The sequence below is a fragment of the Canis lupus genome, chromosome 15, assembly GCF_011100685.1.
Source record: "Canis lupus familiaris isolate Mischka breed German Shepherd chromosome 15, alternate assembly UU_Cfam_GSD_1.0, whole genome shotgun sequence".
NCBI classification, from domain to species: Eukaryota; Metazoa; Chordata; class Mammalia; order Carnivora; family Canidae; genus Canis; species Canis lupus.
This window is the reverse complement of record NC_049236.1, coordinates 15723725-15733748: the sequence shown is the minus strand read 5'-3', so window position 1 is coordinate 15733748 and position 10024 is coordinate 15723725. Positions and strand designations below refer to the sequence as shown.

Genomic DNA, 10024 nt, shown 5'->3' with positions numbered 1-10024 from the left:
CCTCCGGTCCTAGCAACCGCCGAGTCCCTCTCCGACCGTCGCCGCGCCCCGCGGCCCGGCCCTAGCAACCGTGCCCCGCCCCTTCTGGCCCTGCTTCGCCGCCATTGGCTGGCTCGCCCGGCCTGGGCCAGGTATTGGTCAGCGGAGACGCCGGTCGGGGAGAGTCCCCGCCCCCCGTGTAGGTGAGAGGGTCTGCGGGAGATTTGCGGTGTTCTGCAAACGAGAGGGTCTCCCTTCCCGACCTGTCGTTTCCTACGGGATGGACGGCAGTGCCTCTTGACTTACCTCACCCGCTACCTCCACCATCCTTTACGAGACGCAGCTCCGAGGGCTGGAGGTAGAAAACCGTACAAAAAACGGCCAAGGGGACGCGTGCCAGCCCATCCTCCACCCAGTAGGTTGAGGCCTATCCTGGCCGGTGGGGTGAGTGGTAGGCGGGGGAGTGGTGTCCTCAGGGGAAGGCTCTAGAGAATGCTTTGTACCTGGACGACACAAAGGAGCTAAAGAGTACAGTTTTCTTGAAATTATCCATGCATTTAAAAATTTTTACTGAGCACCTATTAGGTGGCTGAGCTCTAGTGAAGATGAAGCTTTTGGCCATGACTTCCATAAGTCTTAAAAGGAGAGGGAGACAAACCATGCCTGAACCAACTCTAATTCTGTGTGAGAGATAAATACTACAGAGGAGTGGGCCCGAAGTATTTTAGGGGCTCGGGAAGTGTTGAAGGGGCATTTATGACAATGGGGATGTGTCTTGAGCTGGGCGGTGAACAGTTGTGGGGATATGGAGAACAAAGGACTCCTCGCAGGAACTCCAAGACAGGAAGCAGGGGTGAGTGCCAGAAATTTTGAGCGTCTTCTGGCCAGAGGAGATACTAAGGTGAGAGTTAACTTGGAAGAACAGTTCGGCCCAGGTCCTGGAGGGTCTTGGATGTCAAACTCAGCTGTGAGCTTATAGGTAGATGGTAAAAATCTTCTAGTGTGTTTTATACCTATGAGTGCAAATGTTCAGACGATATCCTGAGGACAGTGGGGAATCATATCCTGAGGACAGTGGGGAATCACGGAAGGCCTTTAAGCAAAGGAGGAGCAATCAAATTTGCATTTTAGAAAGATCAATGATCATTGCAGAGAATGGATTGGGAATTGGGAGGAGGGAGACAAGTTAGGAAGTCGTTTCAATAATGAGGAAAGATTATGGTGGCCTAAAGAATGGGAAGGTGGGGATGGATTCCTTAGACACTTGGGAGCTAAAAAAGAGCTGGACTTGGTGCCTGGTGGGGCATGTAGGAGAAACGAAGAATGACTTCTAAATTCCTGGCTTGAGTAAACAGAAGGAAGAGGTGGCAGGGTTTTTAGGAGAGGATATGTTCTGGCTCTGATGAGTTTGAGATGCCAGTGGGACATCCAAGTGCAAGTGTCCCATAGGCAGTGGAATACGCCTGACTGGAGCCTGCGAGAATAGTCTAAATCAGAAATAGAAATGTGGTGGCCTGTAGTGCCTTGTAGACATCTGCCACACCAGTGGATGGGTTTGTTGGGCTTTCCAGAAAGTATATACAGGCGTAAGAAAAGAAGGCCTAGGACAGAGCCCTGAGAAGTCCCCAAGTCTGATGTCTGCAAAGGAGGCTGAACCTGCAAAGTTAATTGAGGTGAACTGTGCAGATGGCAAGATAGTCAGTGGTAGACCATGGTGTCTCAGAAGCCAAGGGAAGAAAGTGTTGAAGGCTGATGAATAATCAAGAAAATAAGGTCTGAAAAAATCCACTGGATTTAGAAATAAGGAAGTTGTTGGTGATCTTTGCAAAAGTGGTTTCAGTGGAGCGATGGGAACAGAGGTCAAATTACAGTGAGTTGAGAAGTGAGTGGGAAGGTGAGGAAGTGAAGACTTTTGAGACATTTGGCTCTTCCCAAGAAAAAAAAAGGAGAAGGCAATAGCTGGAAGGAGACAAAGGTTTTTATTCAGATAAGAGAAATGCTGTTGGCATAGATCCAGCAAAAGGAAAAAAGAAAAAATAACAGAGAAAAGGAGATAACTGAGACAATAACACCCCCCAGAAAAGGAATAAGGTTAGGGATCCAAAGCACTGGTGGAGAAATTCATCTAGAAAGCAGAGAGACACTCGCATTGTGACAAAAAGGAAGCATGTGAGATCAGTACATTAGTAGTTTTGGTGGCAGGAAGTTGAGGAAATCCTTGTTTGGTGGTTTGTACTTTCTCTGAAATGCAGACATGATATCAGACAGTGAGAGTAGGATTGGAGGTGGTGTGCGAGATCTGAGAAGAGCAGAGAAGGACTGAACTAGCCTCAGTGAGTGAAGAGTGGGTGCAAGATGACTGAGCAGCATACAGATTTCTGGGCAGTTATGAGGCCTGTTGAGGTTGGTGACCATTCATTGTAGCAGCAGCGGTCTACATGGTTGTGTGGGAGATATTTTTCCCCAAAAGTTATTCAGCCATCTAGCGCAGAGAGGTTAATTGAATCCTTTCAGGTTTGGGTTTCATCAGGTAGATGAAATGGAAGGACGAAGGACAGGAAGTGGATGATCCTGGCAAAAGGCTGAGATGATGGAGCTTAGAACCTACCCTACACTGCATAAAAGAGCAGTATGACAGTGTTATGGACTGGGTGGCCCAGTGAAGTCATAGAACACATATCTTGGAAATAGTTGAATGAGACAGGTGTGATCAGAAAGTGGAATCATGAAGCTTGAGTTGTTCCAAGTGATGACAAGGTCCAGGGTGTAGCCATGGGAGTTGGTGGCTGGAGTGGAATATAGAACACAATCAAGATGTTGACATGGCCAGTCCCCTTAGGTGATGGCAGGACTTGAAGAGGGAAAGGATGCTTGTGAGCCAGGTACCAAAGCCCTTGATGAATTAAGTACATTGTTCTGGAGTCTATAGGTGATGATATGAATATGAGGAAGGGTAATGGTCAATACAGCAGAGTGGCATGACCCTCAAAGTAGTAAAGGTTCTTGCAAGAAAAAAGTGGAATAAGGAACTGGGTGGGCCTTGGCCAGAAAACACTACCAGCCCCCACCCCCCACCCCCCCCCCCCCCCCCCCCCCCCCCCGCCCACCCGCCGCCACCCGTGCCAATCCTGAGACCTCTGGGGTGTAAGAGTTTAAGCAACTTCCACCTGGGAGGGCTCTGCAGAAGTGGCACCTGGGGTAGAGCCAACTTTGGAGACAAGCTGAGGGGAGGCAGAAGCTAAGGGTGGAGAAGGCTGCTGATTGGGAACAGAGGCCTTTGAGGGTAGAGTAAAAGCCTGGGAAGGAAGGAGGGTAGGAAATCAGGTTAGGGAAGGGGAAGCACAGAGCAGTGCAGGGGTGAGGAGAATGTGGGTAAAAGATGATGGTTGGCCTAGAGAGTTTTTTTGTGGGGAGAGCACGCGAGCAGGTCTGTGGAGCAGAGTTGGGGGCAGAAGTGATCTGAGAGGAAAAGTGGGATCTGGGTAGAGAGTGAGGGTAAGTCTGAGGAGGGATGAAGCCAGAGGGCTTTGCAGGAGGGAGATGGGAAGAAAGGTGGTCTCTGGGGAGAAGATGGAGGGAAAGGCAGCTGTGGGGGGAAAGATGGGGTATGGGGGAGTCTGTAGGGAACCAATGAGTGGCTGGAGGGACCTGTGAAGAAGGTATGAGGGGGGAGCAGAAGGAAGGGAATCTATGAGAAGGAAGTGACCGGTTGTAGCGTGTATGCCCTGAAGGAGAAGTAAAGGCCAGAACACCCTCTGGCTGGGCCTGAGGTCTGAAGGAGAATGTTCTTTCTCTGTCTCTCTTCTCCCTCCTTCCCTCCCTCTTTCCAAATGGGGAGCTGAGAGTGAGGAGTTCGGATGGGAGCCCAAGGAGAAGGCCCCTGTCACATTCTGCAGGTGGATCTTGCAAGAACAGGGGACAGTGACTGCCTTGTCTCCAAGGCCATCTGGGGACAGGGAGCCAGGCTGGCAATGCCCTGGAGGCTTCTTGCTTTTAGAAACGTGTCTTTGATTTAGGAGGAGAAAAAAAAGCCCTCTGAGAAATTTTATTTAGAAACAAGACCAAGTGACCTTTTGGTTTTTAATACCTCTTCTCTCTTGTCACTAAGGACTTTTGACTTAGTACAATAGCTGGGCTTTTTGAGATTTTTGTGATTTTTAGTTTCCCTGCATGAAGAAGAGCCATTCGCCTGCTATAGAAATGATTTATGGATGAGTCCAGATTTATTAATCACCTCTGAAAATGGAGAGGAAATTAAAAACAAAGAGTTGACTCTGGGCTGAAGACAAAGTAGGTTTGTCGTCCTTTCAGAAGACTTTGCCAAGGTGAAAAGGCCACAAACAAACCAATTTGGACCATGGTTCCTAATCCGGATTTTAATTTCATGTGCTTTGATTTTTCAGACCATTTTCTCTCCAAGGTAAAATAATGACTATTTTAATTGGCTGCCACTTACAGAGAGATTCCAATAAGCGTGATGGCTTACGTATATTTTTCTCCTGCATTCCATGTGTGCTCTATTCTTATGATCAAGCTGGTGAGGCTGACTTTTACTGCATGCTGCATGCCATGATCAGTTGACTATAAATTAAATCCTCTTTTCCAAAAGCCATTTTCCATTAGTGCTAATTTGTTTGCTTCTCATTTCCACTGATCATTAGAGTCTCTGGTTGTGAGCACCAAATTGGAAATAATTTCCTTGACATTTCAAAAAAATCTCTCCCCTTCTTGAATGCCATTTGGCTGCAGCTAAAGAACATTATGGTTTGCAGAGGAACAGTTCACTCCAATTACAATTTAACTGACCGTTCATGGCACTGAATCCCTTCCTCAGTGTCCAGGGATGACACCGTTGCTGACATTGCTATTTCTTGTCATAGCTGTAAAATGCCTCATAGACTTCGCACTGGCCTTCTTGGATAGAGATTCTGCTACTCTGCACATGGCGGCTTTGGGAAGTTGGTAGTTTTATGGACCTACATATCATGGACCTTCGGAAATAACCATCCAAACAGGAGCTCGCTGATTTCTTCATCCATTCACCCAGCACACATTTATTAAACATCTATTTTGTTCCAGGCATTATGCCAGGCCACAAAGATAGGGAAGGGGACACAAAGATAGGGAAGACCAACCCCTGCCCTTGAGGAACTCACACTCTAGTGGGATGGATGGTTAAGTTTTACAAAATAGTAGGGAAAGAGGGGAAATAGGGGACCACAGAACCAACAGCACCTGCTGTCTTGGGGAATTAGCCAAAGGACAAAAAGGAAGCTGGCCATTCTTGATGTTAGAGCAGCAATGAGAAGCAGAGGGCCTGGGAAAGGCCTGGGAAGTTAAGAAGTGAGATGAGGTTAGCCTGGGACCAAGTTTGAAGGGCCTTGTACATTCATGTGGTGTTTAGACTTTACCCTGTAGGCCAGTAGGAGAAAGTTTGGGGAAAAGAAGAGAGAAAGGATAGAAGCTGGCAGGAAAGGGAGTCAAGGAAGACACTATTTATTTATTTATTTATTTATTATTTAAATTTTTGGAAGACACCATTTACATACTGATTTTGGTTGATGAAAATTGAGCAGGTGTTTAAGGGGAGTCAGAAAGATGGAAAGATTGAAGACGGAGGGGCGGACTCGCACACACATGGAAGGGCTGGGTACTGACCTGATAGGGTAGAGAAGGGCGGTGCGCCTGATGGGCCCTATTTTCTCTGTGAAGTCAGAAACAGTGGGATGGGCATCCTGATTCCTCCCCCATTTTCATCCTCCATTGCCCGTCACCAGGTCCTGTTGCTTCTCCCTCTTTGGCGTTTCTGCTTCTCTCCAGCCCTACTGTCACCAGCATCTTTTCCCAAGATAAGGGAGACAGCCAGCTTCCTAACCGGTGCCCCACTTCCCGTCTCGCCCCCTTACGGTCACCTTTCTACACTGCAGTCAAGATGATATTTCTAGAACAGACTCTCTTCTTGTCACTCTGGACTTCAAACCCTTCAGTACCTTCACATGGCCCTCTAGATGAAGGGCCCACCCTGCAGCACAGCACGCACAGCCCATTCATTCTCTGGCCTCTGCCTGTTTCCTCAGTTTAATCTCTTGCCGCTTTCACCCTCAGACTGTGCTCCAGCCATTCTGAACAACCTCAGCAATGAAAATAGGAGCTAAGCTTTTTATGTGAGGTGGTCTACTGGCCCTGTGAGGTATCACCTCTTCTCATGTAAGAGAACTGACGCCTAAAGGATTTAAGTACTTTGTGTGAGGTCACAGAGCCAGGAGGAAGGAGATCATGGAGCTCTGGTGTCTGGGTTCCTAACCACAGCCTGTACTGCCTTCCACTTGCCTACTTGAGAGACAGTTCCATCATTCTTCACCTAGCTATCTACAGATCACCTTTCAGCTCAAATGGCATCTTTTCTGGAATGCCCTCCAGAACAGCCACTACCCCAATCATGGCTGGTTAGAAGTCTGCCTTTGTTCACATTCTCAGAGTATCCTGTGCTCACCCCATTGTAGTGCTTTAGCACCCTTTAAAAAAAAAAAAAAGATTTTATTTATTCATGAGACACACAGAGAGAAAGGCAGACACATCCGCAGAGGAAGAAATAGGCTCCCTGTGGGGAGCCTAATGTGGGACTCGATCCCAGGACCCCGGGATCACACCCTGAGCTGAAGGCAGATAGATGCTCAACCACTAAGCCACCCAGGTGCCCCTAGTACACTATTGAAACTGAAGTTGCTTATCTAGAGGGCTCAATGCCACCCCAAACCGTGTCTTTTTCACACTTATCTCTAGAAGCCTAGCATAAAGATGGGACACACTTGTCTACCACGATTTGTTGAATTTCATGTTTAATGGAATGTGAGACTGGAAGTCAGACAGAGAGACTCCCAATTGTGTTTGAAGCAACTTACTGAGGCCTTCGTGCAATGCGACAGGTTCCAGAGGCCTGAGATGGGACAGAGGGAGGCAGCTGTCCGAGATGCAGGCAGACCAGGAGATGTCATGATGCAGAGGCATCAGGGAAGCAAGCCTTCTGAGCAGGAGGGCACGGTCAGTGGTGTTAGTTATTGCAGTAACAGGACAAGTGAGCAAAAGACTGAACTGTCCTCACTGAACTGAGCAATTAGGAGGTTAGAGACACTGGGTATAGTGGTGGGAGTGGAGTGTGGGGGATGGGTAGTGAGGGAGGGAAAAGTCAAATCACAGTGGGTTGAGGAGAGAATGGTCAGTGGGAGAACAGGAAAGAGTACATAGAGGTTTTTAAGAAGCTTTGCTGTGAAGAAAAAAAAAAGCTTTGCTGTGAAGTGAGAAAACCAGAGAGGTAACTGGAAGAAGTCATGTGGTTGAGGTAAGTAGGTTGGTGTTCATGTTTTGCTTTTGTTTTAAGTACATAAACAGAAAAATGCCTAAATAGAGCAGTTGAGGATACAGAGGAGAGAGCAGTGGATGGAGTGAGGGCCCTACGGAGGCAGGAAGGATGGATAGCTCCGGAAGGGGAAGGAAGACAGGACAGGTGTGGGTACAGATCACATGAGGGACTGTGAGGACATTCTTGCTTTGTGGCAAGAATAGATGTCTTGAGAACAGATGGAAGACGTGGGAGGGTAAGGAGCTGGGGATTGCAGACATCACAGGCAAGTCACAGCATTTAGCATGTGGATCATGAGTATCAGTGCTGGGTTAGTTGGAAGTACAGGTTCAAGGTCATTATAGTCTTGATTTTGTGCCTCTCCTACCTGCTCCAGCACATCCTGGGATTTACCCCATCAGAGCACTTTTCACTTTTAATTAAAATCACCAGGTTGCCTTTCTCTCCACCCACCAAATCTCTGAGAATCTTGAGGGTTCAAAGACTTTGTTTGTCATGTTAACCAGTCCCAATGGCAGTGCTTGGCTAGGGGTTGGCACCCAGGACATCTGTTTAATTAATTACTGTGTGGAGTTAAGGAAATTAAAGTGCTCATTATGAGCACACTGTGTCGGATGTCAGTTTAAATAACACTTGTTGAGCACCCGTTATGTGCCAGGGACGATACCAGCCACCCAGAGTGCAAAGATAGAACATGGTGATGTTGACACTGCCCAGCCGCGCTTGGGTAAACAGGAAGACAGGTGCCCACGCCCTCGTGGGCAGGAGGGAGTGGCCCATAAATGAGCGCCAAGGCACAGCAGGGGGGAAGGACAGGAGGCTTGAGCTACAGGAAAAGACAGGATTTAGTTCGGGAATGTAGACACCGGTTTGTGAAGCCTGGGGACGCTGGCAGCCTCCTCTTAATTCCCACTAGAAGCCGTGACAAGGGGCGGGGCCGAAGGGAAGTCAGATTTCAGTTGTGGCGGAATTGAGACAAGTTCTTTGGGCTGAGATGTTTGAAACTCTATCTTGAGGGTAATGAGGAACAACCGAAAAGTTTAAAGTAGGGACATCTGTCAAATATGCATTTTTAAAGGTTTATTTATTTGAAGGGGTGAGCTGAGGGAGGGAGGGAGCTCCAGCAGACTCCCCACTGAGAGCAGGGCCCAACAACACAGGGCTTGATCCCAGGACCCTCAGATCACGACCTGAGCCAAAATCAAGAGTCAGATTCTGGGCAGCCCTGGTGGCTTAGTGGTTTAATGCCGCCTTCAGCCCAGGGCCTGATCCTGGAGACCCAGGATTGAGTCCAATGTCAGGCTCCCTGCGTGGAGCCTGCTTCTCCCTCTGCCTGTGTCTCTCCCTCCCTCTCTCTCTCTCTCTCTCTCTCTCTCTCTCTCTCTCTCTGTGTCTCTCATGCATAAATATAAATAAAATCTTAAAAAAAAAGAAAAAGAGGGCAGCCCCGGTGGCGCAGCGGTTTAGCGCCACCTGCAGCCCAGGGCGTGATCCTGGAGACCCTGGATCGAGTCTCACGTCAGGCTCTCTGCATGGAGCCTGCTTCTCCCTCTGCCTGTGTCTCTGCCTCTCTCTCCCTCTCTCTGCATCTCTATGAATAAATAAATAAAATCTTAAAAAAAAAAAAAAGAGTCAGATGCTTAACCAACTGAGCCACCCTGGGGACTTAGGATTTGAAGAATGTGTGAAACATAAGGATGAAGACTTCCCCTAGCTCTTTAGATACAGGCATCTGGTCCTCAGGAGGGAGACCCAGGCTGACAACATGGGTTTGGGAATCCGGAAGCCTACATGTGTAATACAAAGTGATGGGATTGAAGAAGATTACAAAGCATGAGAAATAACAGAGAACAGAACGGACATACGAAGGAGTCTGAGGAGGCTCTAGGGAGGGATAGAACCAGGAGGAAGTGAGGTCAGGAAAGAAATGTTTGGAGAGTCATCCACAACCCATCAGAAGCCAAGCAAGATTGGACTGCAAGTTAGCCAGGGAATTTGACAACAAGAGGTTATTGGTGTGATGCCTGGGTGGCTCAACAGTTGAGTGCCTGCCTTTGGCCCAGGGGCTGATCCTGGAGTCCCGGGATCAAGTCCTACATCGGGCTCCCTACGTGGAGCCTGCTTCTCCCTCTGCCTGTGTCTCTGCCCCTCTCTCTCTTCTGTGTCTCTCATGAATAAATAAAATCTTAAAAAAAAAAAAAGGTTACTGATGACATTTTGCAATACATGGGAGAGAACCTGGACTCGAGTTTTACACAATCTGAGTGCAGTTTGTTTACACCCCTGTTGAGCTGTGAGACCTTCAATAAAAGAGCAAACCTAAAAAAATAAAATAAAACAAAATAAAAATAAAAAAGAGCAAACCTCTCTAAACCTTAGTTTTTACATCTGAGAAGTAGGGATAATAATAACTACCTCCTCAGGAACTTAAGAGAATTAAAACAAATAATGTCCATAAAACATATTCTATGTGACTAGCTCTTATAAACACTAAAAAAATGTTGGTTTCTTCTCCCTGCCATCATCTCTCCTCCCTGCACCTTGAAAGACACATTATGTATCCCCTCAAGAAAAAACTCAAGATACAGAATTTATCCCAGCAACTCCCTCCTGAAGTTGGCACATTTCTCTCCTTTTCCCACTCTTTCCTTCTTTTTAATCCTTTTGAAAATTGTATTTACTGGT

The 10024-nt window shown here is 47.5% G+C and overlaps 1 protein-coding gene across 11 annotated transcripts in view; it reads left to right on the top strand.

Annotated features, from left to right (window-relative positions):
• The first annotated feature begins 45 nt into the window (after positions 1–45).
• Positions 46–10024, top strand: part of ARMH1 (armadillo like helical domain containing 1) — a 49307-nt gene continuing 39328 nt past the window's right edge. For 8 of the 11 annotated variants that reach the window (XM_038558297.1, XM_038558290.1, XM_038558293.1 and 5 more), the window contains exon 1: positions 189–394. The gene's annotated coding sequence lies outside the window, so the exon portion shown is untranslated. The other 3 variants (XM_038558292.1, XM_038558288.1, XM_038558289.1) reach the window with 3 other exon arrangements.